Source organism: Platalea leucorodia, assembly GCF_965183815.1.
Source record: "Platalea leucorodia genome assembly, chromosome: W".
Classification (NCBI taxonomy): Eukaryota; Metazoa; Chordata; class Aves; order Pelecaniformes; family Threskiornithidae; genus Platalea; species Platalea leucorodia.
The window spans coordinates 22,563,668-22,577,854 of record NC_138859.1 but is presented as its reverse complement, the minus strand read 5'-3'; the positions used below and the strand labels follow the sequence as shown (position 1 = coordinate 22,577,854).

General features: G+C 42.3%; 1 pseudogene across 1 annotated transcript in view; it reads left to right on the top strand.

Annotated features, from left to right (window-relative positions):
* The first annotated feature begins 10,260 nt into the window (after window positions 1-10,260).
* The window catches only part of LOC309601913 (serine/threonine-protein kinase NIM1-like), a 17,960-nt pseudogene continuing 14,033 nt past the window's right edge, over window positions 10,261-14,187 (top strand). The window contains exons 1-2 of the transcript in view: window positions 10,261-10,338; window positions 11,094-11,189. The product of the transcript in view is annotated as a serine/threonine-protein kinase NIM1-like (transcript). The remainder of the gene's footprint in view (window positions 10,339-11,093; window positions 11,190-14,187) is intronic.

The following is a 14,187-nucleotide window of genomic DNA, read 5'->3' as shown; positions in this document are numbered from 1 at the left end:
GACAAATAACCACGCTGTGCAGGTTTAGGAATGAAATACCCAATTATTTTTGTTAGCTTTTACACTGGTTTTTGAACTGTCAGTGGTCATCTTTCCAATATGCTGTCATTAGGAAGCTGGACAAGTGGACCAAAGTTAGCTTTCTTCATGTACAACTAAACTTCCCTCATATGTGAAAAATAACTTTCCCATTCATGTAATACTATGGAACAGAAACTACCACAGAGATGGACAGCTTTGTGAGGATTTTAATAATGAATAGCTTGTATCACTGTTGCACCATCCCTGGGTATATGTAAGAGTAACTTTACCTCTTTTCCTCTTTCCATAGAAGCAAACTCTTGTTATAGATTTGCAGGGTGTCTGTGGCAGAAGAATCAGTAAAATCTGGTGGGTTCTAATGTAAGTGGCCAATCGGGTACCTGTGAATTTTCTGGGCAGGCTGTTTGCTGTTTCCTAACAGTGGTCCTAACTTTCAGGCTGGGGAAAAAACATTGTTGCTGGAGGTCTCGGAGCACATAAATCCTGTGCCTTTTCAACACTGACTGGTTAAATTTCCACAAAGTTCCTAGAGTGTTCAAGAACCTAGTTCAGTAAAAGGCAATGTAGGTAATGTTATAGCGCTTTATATTTTTGCTTAAAATCATAGAATCGTTAAGGTTGGAAAAGACCCTTAAGATCATCGAGTCCAACCGTTAACCTATCACTGCCAAGTCCACCACTAAACCATGTCCTCGAGCACCACGTCTACCCTTCTTTTAAATACCTCCAGGGATGGAGACTCAACCAAAACTGTATCATGCTGAATTGTGAACTGATGTTAAAAATTCTTAAACCTTACATCTGTGACACAAAGATGTCAGCTTGTTCCTTTGTTATCTTTATATTTTCAGAGGAAATGCACAGCTAGTACAGGATGTGCATTTATATCTACTCAATATTGTCTGCTGCCCTACAAGCTCCATGCCAGATCCGATCTACTGTGTGCAAGTTTCGTATTTTTGTAACCCCACGAAAATCAGCTGACTAGTGAAGCTGGCAGTGTGCCCAGGTGGCCAAGAAGGCCAATAGCATCAGAACCTAGAGACAATCAGGGAAACGTTCCACATGCAATTAAGATAATATTAAGAGCAATTAAGTGGTAAAGTGGGCAACCTGGAAATAATTCTTTTCAATATCTAGGGGAAGATTTTTTTCCTTCAAGAACTTTTTTCTTTCTAGCACAGCCTTCCATCCATCCATGCAATACCATAGAATCATTTAGGTTGGAAAAGACCTTTAAGATCATCGAGTCCAACCGTTAACCTAACACTGCCAAGTCCGTCACTAAACCATGTCCCTAAGCACCACGTCTACCCTTCTTTTAAATACCTCCAGGGATGGGGACTCAACCACTTCCCTGGGCAGCCTGTTCCAATGCCTGACCACCCTCTCGGTGAAGAAGTTTTTCCTAATATCCAACCTAAACTTCCCCTGGTGCAGCTTGAGGCCGTTTCCTCTTGTCCTATCGCTTGTTACTAGGGAGAAGAGACTGACCCCCACCTTGCTACAACCTCCTGTCAGGTAGTTGTAGAGAGCAATAAGGTCTCCCCTCAGCCTCCTCTTCTCCAGGCTAAACAGCCCCAGCTCCCTCAGCCGATCCTCATAAGACTTGTTCTCTAGACCCTTCACCAGCTTCGTTGCCCTTCTTTGGACACGCTCCAGCACCTCGATGTCCTTCTTGTAGTGAGGGGCCCAAAACTGAACACAGTACTCGAGGTGCGGCCTCACCAGTGCCGAGTACAGGGGCACTATCACCTCCCTGGTCCTGCTGGCCACACTATTCCTGATACAAGCCAGGATGCCATTGGCCCTCTTGGCCACCTGGGCACACTGCTGGCTTATAGTCAGCTGGCTGTCAACCAACACCCCCAGGTCCTTTTCTGCCAGCTACTGATTTTTTTTTTTTCCCCATTAAATTTAGAGGGGTTGTGAGGGAGGAAACAGATTCCACATGGAGGCAGCAGGACACTAAAAGGGATGCTTTAAATTAGGAGAAGCTCAGTAGAATCTGTGGTAAACATGAGCTGGAAGAAAGCTACCAGCAGACTCTTCTTTTATAAATCATCATTTCTGAAAATGAATATTTTTAAACATAAAAAGGCTTCTCTATATCGTATCAGGTTCCTGGTTTTTTTTTTTTAAATGAAATTTTGACACTTGACACAAAGATGTTGTACTAAAAGTAAAAGCCATAGGTATGAGTGCTAAAATGTGGATTGAAAAGTAGGAGTGTAAATATTTTAATCAATATTAAACAATCAAACAATATCAGCCATGAAATGTTGCATTATTTGCTTCATCCAATAAATTAGGAACAACTGAGTGACTGGCAATTACAGTGCCAGATCCCAGTGGCAAGAATCAGTCTCATTTTAATAAGATTAATAGCTCATTACTGTAAAGTTAAGTTTGTTTAGAAAATACTTGTTTAGCTCTATCTTTAAGGATGCTAAGGACTTCTAATTCTCAGTTATTGCCTTTAGATTAGAGGTGCCTCCATACTTCTGAAAAACTTTCTTTTCAAAGCCTTAACTAAAGGGAGGAATTTTTGCAAGGACGTTCCCTAATGCTCTTGGTAATCCTGTAGATCTTAGTTAAAATCAGGCTTTTCTGTTCAGTCTTCTCCAAATACAGAATTATTTCCCCGAGATTTGTGTTTGCTTTTAGTCTCATTCAAAATTATTCTTGTGTTTCATCGTAGCATAGCCTTTGAGAAACTGTTGCAAAACAAACATGGATCTCAATTAAAATTTCAAACTATTTGATTAACGTAACTTGCATAACTTGCACTCTTTTTATGATGTTTTGTGTTTTCTGAGATGCAAGTAATATGTCATGAGATTCTGTGCAGAGGGAAGAATGTGGCCCAATGTTAATCATGAAAGTTGGCTATTGTATTTATACCTGGCTTCTGATAAGAAGCCTGTCTTTTGATAACACGCAGGGGACAGGCCTGCTTGCTTAGCTGCATAACTCTAATTTTTTAGGTATTTGTGCATATAGACACAAGATCTGTATCTGTGGAATTAAAGGAACAATCTGGCTGTGTGTCTAACCACTGAAACTAACTTTTAGGTAATTTAAGGTCCAATGTAAATTGAGAAGGTACATGGTATTGGTAACAGGGCCGTGGTTTGGTAAGCACAGTTGGGCTTTTTTTTTTTTTTTTTGTTCTGTTTGATCTCCCCTTTTCAACAACAGCTTGCGAATTTGGTAGGAGAGAAACGATGCTCTCTTGTTGTGCTCAGCGCTGCCTCCATCCAGACTCCTGCTAAGCCTGGGTGGGAGTGCAGTGGGGGCATGAGCAATCCCCTTCTCACCCTGAGGGACAGGGTAAAAGGCTCTCCTCAAGTAATAACTCTACTGGAAAGCGCTTCCCTTTGCAACCCCCTCTTCCCTAGAATTTCCTTCCCAAATGTCTAAAGCTCAAATTGCTTCCACCGGTACAGTCCCCTATGCCTCCTTACTGCAACAGCTGATACTGAGGGAGGGACAATTGACTTGGAGAGTTAGAAGTTCTGGTTGCTCTCTGTAACAGCCACCTTGCTATCCTCTTTCTGCCCCAAATTTATATTACGTATGCACCATTGGAGGAGTTCTTCCCTCTAAATAAGTATATACTGCTAGTCCCCAGAGCACCCTGTGTTATGCAGGTACTGGTCTGTAGCTTGCAATGGGGCGGCAGGTGGCTGCACTTGTTGCCTGGGGCCTGCCATGGGCCATGTCACAGGGGGTGGGGTGTGTGAATGCTTGAATTTATGCCAAATGAAACTAATTGGCTAAAGCAGTGGGGGCTAGGCAGTGAGAAATGGAAAAGTGGGAATGAACAAAAACCTGTGAGGTGTGTCTGGATACAAAATAAAAAGTGAGCATTAAATTGAGGCTGAGGTTAGGGATAGACTTGTAGATTTATATAAAATATTCATGTGAGGCCGCAAGCTATTTCTGAAAGAAGGGCAGGGAGGGGAAAGGGAGCTGATCAATAGTTTGAGAGCTGCCGAATTATTCAGATGATATAAGAAAGGATTAGCTGCTTTTTTTCAAAAACAGTTGCCAAAGCAAGTTTCATCTGCAGGCTTATGAGGATGAAATTGGATGTCAGTCCTGTATGAAACGGTCACTAGAGGAGGATCATGCAGCCTCTGCTTTGTTTCACACCTGCAGTGGAACTTTTAATTAGCTAATGGTGCAGAATATGGTACTCTTACACAAATTCTGTAACTCGTTCTTATTTTGAATGAGAAAACATTTAAATAGATGTTTAATTTGGTTGTTTGTTTTTAAGGACTGAAGTATCTCTTCTATAAGGACTATCGTGAAAATGTAACATGCAGTTAGATATTTTTTTTTTGTTATTTCTAACAACTTTATTCTTAAACTGTAGTGTTTGCTGCTAGCAACTAATTTAAAAATTAAAGCAACCTGTTTATAATGACAATACAAATAATTTGCAGTTTGTCAAACACTTGGCAGCTCAGGCAGGTACAACAGAAGCTGGAGCTTTGGGAGCGTGCCTGTGTCTGAATTGTTGCCATGGCTTTGCGTGAATTGTGAGAAATGCTTGCGCAGCTCCCTGATACTTTCCGCCTGCCGGGTTTTTTTTCCCTAACTGGAACCTTGACATCTATAAACGTCTCTGCTGGGGCTTGTCTTTCCGATTCCTTTAAATGAGGGCTTGGTGGCCTTTTGAGGAACTAATTTGTACCATTAAAAGAACTGAAACTAGGAAGCGGGGGTGCAGCCTGTAGCTCCTAGGGTGTAGGTCTCAAACGTGGGGGCACGAGGACGTGGAGGGTGCGAGTGGGGTGCGGGGGGCTGTGCCTAGCAGGTGACAGCCGGTCACGGGCTCGCAGCCCGCCGCCGCAACTGTCCAAGGTATTACAGCAAAGGCGGCGGCCCCTCAGCCCGGGCTGCCAGCCCCCGAGGGCAGGCGGGGGGCGTGGTGAGGTAGGGAGGCCCGTCTCCGCTGCGTGAGAGGAAGAGAGGCGGGCAAATGGTGGGCTACCTGACGGCAGCAAATGGCGGGCGGTTGGCAAGGGCTGCGGCGGTGCTGAGGCCCGCGATCCGGGGCGGGCCGCCTCTGTCCGGGGTTGGTCTGCTAGGAGGCGGGAAGGGACGGCGAGGCCCTGCGGAGCCGGGGCTGGAGGCAGCCAGCTTTCAGGTACGGCGGAGGGAGCGCGGCTCCAGTGGCGGCTGGCTGTCCCCCCCCGCCCAGGTGGAGAGCCGGCCCCCGGAGGTGGCACTGCCTCAGCCGAGCGCCCCAGGGTGGTCCTCGCTGGACTCCGCCGTCCGATCGCTGCGGGAAGCGGAAGCTGAGCCGCTGCGTGTCGCCAGTGTGCTGCGAACACGTGTGGACTCCCCGCACCCGCGGGTGCTGAGTTTTATAGTTCTGGTGCTCTTCCAGTGCAACTGGGTCTTATAGCCTTTGCCAAGGTGTGATGGGTTGACCCTGACTGGGCGCCAGGTGCCCACCAAGTCACTCTATCACTCCCCTCCTCAGCTGGACAAGGGAGAGAAAATATAACAAGCCTCGTGGGTCGAGATAAGGACAGGGAGAGATCATTCGCCAATTACCATCACAGGCAAAACAGACTTGACTTGGGGAAATTAGTTTAATTTATTACCAATCAAACCAGAGTAGGGTAATGAGAAATAAAAACTAAATCTTAAAACACCTTCCCCCCACCCCTCCCTTCTTCCTGGGCTTAACTTCACTCCCGATTTCTCTACCTCCTCCCCCAGCGGCGCAGTGAGACGGGGAATGGGGGTTGCGGTCAGTTCATCACACGTTGTCTCTGCCGCTCCTTCCTCCTCAGGGGGAGGACTCCTCACACAGTTTCCCTCCTCCAGTGTGGGGTCCCTCCCACGGGAGACAGTCCTCCACGAACTTCTCCATAGTGAGTCCTTCCCACGGGCTGCAGTTCTTCACGAACTGCTCCAGCGTGGGTCCCTTCCACAGGGTGCAATCCTTCAGAAACAGACTGCTCCAGTGTGGGTCCCCCACAGGGTCACAAGTCCTGCCAGTAAACCTGCTCCAGCGTGGGGTCCTCCACGGGCTGCAGGTGCATATCTGCTCCACCGTTAACCTCCAGGTGTTGTCCCAAAGATGGGTGCTTTACCCGGTGTGCAAGAACCAATCCACACACTTGAGCCAAGATATTTGCTTTATTTAATTTCTGTGCAGAGATAGGCACTAGGTAGTAATTCCACAAAGCCAGCACACTCTGTTATCCTTGCATCACATATTTATACAATTAAACAAAGTAACTACGCCTACTGTTAACACCTACTTGTTAATCATCATTGATTATTTCTATTCTCGCTTCGATTTAAAGATACAGCTCCCTTTAAAATTACTATGCATGTTCAGTGGGTAGGGGTCTTCCTTTGGAGGTGGATAGCCCCTCCAACAGAGGTGTGGTTTTCATATTATAATTAGCTGGTTCACCTAGGGGACACCAATTAGTGGATCTTGCTGACTAGCAAAATGAGTTTAAGGAAGAGTGTTGACACTCAAGGATATATGTTCATTGTTTTAGAGATTTCTTGACCTCCTGCTCCTCATTATAGATATCCTGGTACTCATTATCTTTAGTACATTCCTTTTCAAGGTAGACAATATCATTATAAATTCAAACAATTAGTCATCACAGGGGCTGCAGGGGGACAGCCTGCCTCGCCATGGTCTTCTCCACAGGCTGTAGGGGAATCTCTGCTCTGGCGCCTGGAGCACCTCCTTCACTGACCCTGGTGTCTGCAGAGTTGTTCCTCTCACATATTCTCACTCCTCTCTCTGGCTGCTGTTTTTGCACAGTAGGTTTTTTTCCCCTTTCTTAAATATGTTATCCCAGAGGCGCTACCACTGTTGCTGATTGGGTTGGCCTTGGCCAGCAGTAGGTCTGTCTTGGAGCCAGCTGGCATTGGCTCTGTCGGACATGGGGGAAGCTTCTAGCAGCTTCTCACAGAAGCCACCCCTGTAGCCCTCCCCCCGCTACCAAAACTTTGCCACGCAAACCCAATGCACGAGGAACGTAAGCTTGCATTCCTGTGGCATCTGTGGGGCTGTAGGAAGACTCCCACTGATGTTAACGAGCCTTGCCTTGAGCCTGTGCTTATGCCATTGGAGGAGTTTTAATAATTTCAATAATATTTTGTCACTGCTGTTTTAATTTGTATGTTAATTTGCCTAGAGAAAGTATATTGGCTAAAAGGAATTATTTTTCTCAGTAAAGTTACTGGTATAAGATCCCACGTTTTTCTAATGCTGACTTTTGTTTAAAATATTCTAAACAAAGTGTTTCCAATTGCTCCCTCCAGCTGGAGGTGTAACTCTGTGTATGATATCCTTTGCTGGTGCTGTAGTCTGATTCATAAAAATGCTATTATATCCTGGTGCCTTGCTCTGAAAAAGGAACAGAGAAACCCACCTGCTTTCAGGAGCCGTTGCTGCAAGAGTGGTGCTTCATGGGCGGACTCACCTGGGGAGCTCACAGATGAATTACACAGAGGTGAGGGGAGAAGACAGGTTTTTGCTGTTAAAATTGAGTAAACAAGAGACAGTGCCAGTGTGTGTGTTTTTTAATTGTTATTTTAATGCAGATTATTTGAAAGACGTGTATTTTATCTGACACCCTCTTCTTATGCTAGGGCTAATTGGAGCCTAAAGCCAAAATATTTTCAGTCTAAGAAATCTCATACTGTGTTTAACATAAGAAGCATATGACTAATTCCATGGAAGAAGCCAGGACAGGCTTCAGTGTTTTCTGGATTGGGGTATTATTCCTTATATAGTGTAATCTGTTCATATAGCTTTAGAGTGGCTGGCACAGTTATTGATAAACAGAACAGCACGTGTCACAAGAAATTTGTAGTTTCAGGGCTTTTTCCTTTAAGGATGTTGACCGTTGTTTCAGTTGCTTCACACCAAATAGATTTGTTGAAGTCATGGGTGCATATATGTTAGAGTGTGTTTAGCTTGTCCCCCTCCGCAGTTAAGGAAGAAAATAGAGTAAACTAAAAACCGGTACTCATTTTCAGGGAGAGGAGGGTGTTTGTGCACATGTGTGTAAAAAAACAGAATTAAAAAAGTATAATTCTATCAAAAAGGGTCCTAAACTATATATATATATACATAGCCATGTCTTTATTCCATATTATATCTCTGTTACTAACATTACCAGAGAGAAAGAATAATTTTTTTTCTTTTTTTTTCTTCTTGCTACTTTTTTAAACTATTTTTCCTTGCACTAGGTAATTTCTTTTAAAATATTTTCTCAGATCTAAAACAGTTCCAGGGGCCGAGCAACCCTATTGCTGTAAATGACAGGGAATAATTTGATTGAGTTTATTTTTCCTGACCACTTAAATATTATCATCCATCTTCTAGTGCCTTTAATTCAACTGATACTTCTTTTCTAAATAGTATCTTATCCCACAAATAGATGCGAGGACTTAAGGATTTTAGTGAGTTCTAGACAGTTGATCTCTTTGGGAATCAGAAACTAAAGATCCCTGAATATGTTGATTTTACTATTTTTACAGTTGCTTGTTTGGGATCTTTTGAGATTGTTGTTTTAAAAATTGCAGCTTCTAGGGTATTTTTTAAAATTTTGTCCAGTTGTGGGGTCCTTAGCTTTGTCCTATGAAAATACTCAAAATTATTTTGTAAACTAACACAGGGCCTGCACTATTGCAAATATAAATAATTTATTATAATACATTCTGATCTAGTAATTCTGTTCTGAAGGCAATTAAGTTGCACTGGAAAAGAATTGGTTGCTCATATTGTAGTGAAATTACAATAAACTGATCAATTAGCCCTTTGCTAAAAAAGGTTTTTCTTTGGGTCCTGTAGATTGAACTTCATGGCAGGATTTTCTGGACTTCACCACTGGGGAAATAAGATGCTCTTGGAAGTAGATACAGAGCACTGACCCAAGCAGATGCAACATCGTGGCAGCTGTAGTGCTTTGCCTGGGGGAAGCACAAGTGACAGAGGTAGTTGTAAGATATATGTTCAAAATGTGCTCTTTGTGGGGGGATTTGGGTTTTTTGCCTTTTTTTTTTTTTTTTTTTTTTTTTTTTTTTGGAGGCGAAGTTACACTGGGGTGGGGAACATAACAAATGAGAGCACACAAATTTGAACCATACTGACAAGTGATGGGGTTAGCTCCTTACAGCTGGAAACACCACACAACTTTTGCATGAGCAGTCTTGGCCTCTGGCATTATTCCAGAGCCCCATAAATCGGAAGTGCTTGCTTTTCTTCCTGATTTTTACTGTGAGATGGGGAAGAAACACCATCCTTTGAAACTCTCATCTAACAATGAGAAAATCTCCAGCATAGCTCTTCTGTGTGTTTGGATAAAACTAGTCCTTTGTGCGTAGATAGCTCTCTTTTAGGACACTTGGCAAATATTAATTAGCTCAGCCTCTGACTGTTCCTATAAAGCAGGTAAATGGCTTTTTTTTTTCCTTTTTTTTATTTTCTGTACTTTATTATGGTTACACAAATTAAATAATACTGCAAGCAGGCAGTATTGGAACTGAAAACACTGTCCAGCTTCCTGACTTTCTTTCCTGAAGCATAAAACCGAAGACTCTTCTCCCAATAGCAAGGAAAACAAGTTCTTGAGAAAGATAACTCCAAAATAGAAATCAGTGTCTCTTGCTTGAAATATGAGAGGACTCTACCTAATGTGGGAAGCATAGGATAATAGTAACTTTATTATGGTTATAAAATAAATACATATTTGCACACTCAGTACCCTTGAAAATTAATTGAAAAACACTAATATTTTCTAAGAAATTATACATTTCATATAACATCCAAGGATGTTTCATTGCTTCCAGCATTCATTCATAAACTGAGCTTCTCTTTCCTTCTGGTTGTGAATTGGTATTTTAAGCTGCAGAGAGAGTTAGAGATTATACCAATCTAGATATCTGCAGTGAAATCACTGTAAGTATGTCTTTGCTAGTGATAAATCTTGTTAATGCTGCATGGAGACAGACCTGCTGGGAGAGGATTAGTGGGATACATTTTCTACTGGAAGCATGTTAATCTGTGCAGTTTAATCCAGTTTCCAAATTGGATCATCAGTATTGAGCTGCTGGATAACAGCTGGTTTAAATGCTCTCCATTCCTTTCTCTTAAAATAGCGCCCAGACTCTAACTGATGCTCATCCAATCTTCTAGGAAAGACACAGTGTTAAACCATGGAGCAATTTGTTGCTGTAATAGCAGTGTATGACTTGGCTCAGTGTCCCAAGGCCAGTATCTTTCAGGTGTTTATAGTAAGTCATTGTTCTCAGTCTAAATTATGATGTCACTTATGTTTTAGAGATTGTATCAAAAGTTTAAGGACTCTTTAGTCCCTCATTAAGATAGTCTGGTTATTACACTGTGCAACAATGATTGCTGATACTATCATGACTTTTAAAGCTGTTATTGCAAAATGAGAGTATTTAATCTGGAAGGAAGTTAGAAAACGTGAATATTCTCTGCAAGGTGATTAGTGTGTGCTTGATAACTCATCTGGCACTGAACAATTCAGGAGAACTGCTGGTTTGAATTGATCCTCAGTTATGTATGCCTCTTTTATTAAGTTGAACTTGATATGTTATTACTTCCATAGGTTTTCCTATAGTTTACTGAGATGTACTCGCGAACTTCAGTGTTTGTGAAAGCTTTCATGAAGTCAAGGTAACCAGGCCCAGTTCATGTGTGCAAGGTGGCCTCTTTGAGACACTGTATTTGTGTAAAATGATAGCTCTCTCCTCCACAAGAGGCCCATATATAATGCTTTTTTATATAACATAGTTGAAAGAATGGGCTTTTCCGAGTCCTGCAGGAAGTGATTGTGCTGGCAGTTGTCTTCTCTGACCTGCTAGGCCACCGTGAATTGGATTAATTCTGGACTAAGAGAGGGTCAGCATGAAACTGTGCTACTAGTTATAGAGGGAGGATCCACCAGTGCTCCTTGGTTTTGGTTTTGTTTTTATACATGATGGAGTTGTGTAAGTTTTTTTTTTTTTCTTATCGGTTACAGGTTCCACAGAATCCTGATTTAGAAACTTGGTTTTGCAGAAGTCAAGTTGAAGAGTCTCTGTCAGATCAAGCCCAAGTCTGGTCTAGTATTCAGACGGTACAAAAATTACACTGTAGAATTGAGCCTGGGGCTCTACTTTTAAATAAAGTTCCTCTTCTCTGGCCAAGCATGGCATAATTGCACCAAAGGAGAGTTGATCACTTACCAGCATCAATAAATGTAACATTTAAAATAGGTAGTCAGTGTTTAAATCCCAGTGGCTCGTTTTCATTAGCATTTAATAGGGAAGCCTTGCTTTTCCAAATGTAGTGAAACAAATAAGAGGAGCAGGAATAAACATTAGGAAACCATTTATATGCTTGCTGCTCCAGCCTGGTGATAAGCCCTAAAAGTCCTCTCTCTTCCCCCCTGTCCCCTTCCCTGGGGTGTCATGCTGCAGCATGTACTGGTGGCCTTGGGCTGCTCTCCCCAAGGCTCCCAAGGCTGCCTCTGTAGGCAGCTCTTTCCACTGTGTTTGCCCACCCTGTGTTTGCTTCATCCACAAAGCATATGGATGTCGCTGACCTCATACCCATGTTAATTTTATTAAGGTTTTGTTGACCTTTAAGCATAGAAAACATTCTTGACAAAGTACTTGATTTAGACCTGTAGAGTGAAAAAAAAAAAAAAAAAACTTCTGCTATCAGACATTAGTGTCAGGTTTTCATCTATAACTTTTGTTGATTTTATTGTCCTTATAGTTTATACCTTCATAATGCCAAAATTGTACTTTTTTTTTTTTTTTTTCTTACTAACAGATTGTCCATCACTTTACTCCCAACGCTCCTGTGCTGTACGGTGGAATTGCCTCTTAGTTTTACAGCTGCCCCACTGGGTGGGGAGTGGTGCCTGGAATGAGCTCAGGTGAGCATCAGTCTCTGGATGCCCCCTTAGACCCATCACCCTGGTAGGTGCCTGGCTCTGTGAGGCCATGGGCCGCCGCATGCAGCAGCCAGGCCTGTGTTTGCTCTCCCAGCGCTGGTATTCAAGTCTGGGATAGAATTTAGCTCTAGAGTTTCATCATTTTACTATTTTGTAAGTCAAAAAATTTAAGGTTATTGCTTCTGTGTCAGTGGTGTTTCCTTTTGGATGCTGGTAGGCTACTAAATGTCACAGCCTGGAGGCCTGAGTTTATGATTACAGGTTTGCTTTATTGTAACATATTTGTAAATATCTATTCTTTAGGCAACTATTTATCACCCAGTTAAAGTGGTGCTTCTCTTGGAGCACAATATTTATTGAAGATTTAGTTAATTTTTATATTTTGAAAGTGTTGGTATTTTTACGTACTTGTGTTTACATACACATTTTTCTTCTTTATAATTGGCATTTTCCATTTGGAAATATCCTGAGGCATGTGCTAGCGTAAGTGATTGCCCCTACCCCAGCTTACGTTGCAGAGGGAAGTGGAGGGTGGGAAGCAATGGAGACTGTGCAATGGTTTTTCTTAAATTCTGGTTTCTAGATTTACAGTATCTTAGGTTTACAGTATCTTAGGTTTTTCTTTCTAAGAATGGGGTGGAAGGAGAAAACACTTCTCAAACAATTGTTTTAATCTCCTGCCTGTAGCTCTGACATGTGAATTTCTAATGTATATTACTAGAGAGTAGTTTTGGGAGCAAAAGTGAAAATATTTAAAAGGTTCTAATGGCCTGGAAGGTATAAATGTTGATTTGTGAACACAGTGTCAGCTGCTGTTTCATATTTTCCATTTTAGTAGCTTCTCGATGGTCTTCTCGATGCTTCTTGTTTAGGTCTCTACTGTACAACTTTATCCCCTCTTGAAAAGCATAGCCTTAGGATGAGCCAGGCAGTAAATCTCTTGGGCGTTAGTACTTACTCTCAGCAGTGCACAAGGCTGAGCTACTAAATAGCATGCCACAGGGGCATGGGGATTTGAGCTTTCCAGGAATGATCAGTGACTCAGTGTCATGCCTTCCACTCTCATGAAGGGTTGCCTGGATTGGTGGTAGAGCTGTAAGGGATTTACCAACATCTTGTCCTTTGTCTCGTAGTCCATAGCTTGTTTATGTGTGGGTGCATTGCACACCTACACCACCACACCAAGCATGGACATTGCAAACCTTTGTGGCTGTATTTATTGTATCCTTCTGCTTGGAAGGAACCAAATTCAATGTAGGCTTTCTTTATCTGTGCTGCTGCGGTGAGGGGAGAGGGCAGCTACACTCTTGTCCTTAAAGACTTGTAATCGTATTTATCACTGGAACTGCATTTCTGCAGGTGTCTAGAGGCTGGAGGTGCACGCGGAGAGCTCCCCAGAGGCTGGGGACTTTCATGACATCTTGATGCTCAGATTCTAGCAGGAACAGATTTTAAAAAAAACATTAAAGGAAAGCATTTCAAAAGTCGTGCTAATGCAAAGTATCAGCTCTTCTGCAGCATATCAATGACTGATTTTTATCTTAATTTGAAGTGTAATCAGCTCCATTTGGTGGAGGAGATTTCTCTTGACAGCAGTTCAGTTGTAATTAACATTGACACCTTCTTGCATCAGTAATGAAGATTTTTTTTTCAAAAAGTATCTTATTTCTAGGCCTTCTTGCTTATCCTTCCTCTTTTTTTTTAATCCCTCATGCTGTTTTCTGTCCCAGACCCCTTTTGGCTGCTTGATGCCACTTGAAACAGCCGATATCTTGTTAAGTGGAAAAAAAAGATGCAGATTTCCCTTCAGAATCAACGAGTTGGAGCATCAGTAAGAACTGGGTTTGGCCTTTTTCCCAGATGCAGATTATATCATCCTCTTTGGTGCTCTTGGTCTCTGGCGACCAGGATTTGATGACCTCCTGAGGATGTATTTGGCAGAAAAATGAAAGCTCTGAAGTTAAGAGATACCCAGAAACTAGCCTTACACTTCACATGAAAATATAGTCATCAAGCAAAATATATTGAATATACATGGGAATATAGATTGGAGTTGCCAAAACTTCTATACTCAGCAAAAGAAACACATTGTAACTGAGGCTTAATTCTTACTAAATATCACATTGTCTCATCTGGGTATCTTGCATAGAGCTATTCCCATGACCCTGATGCT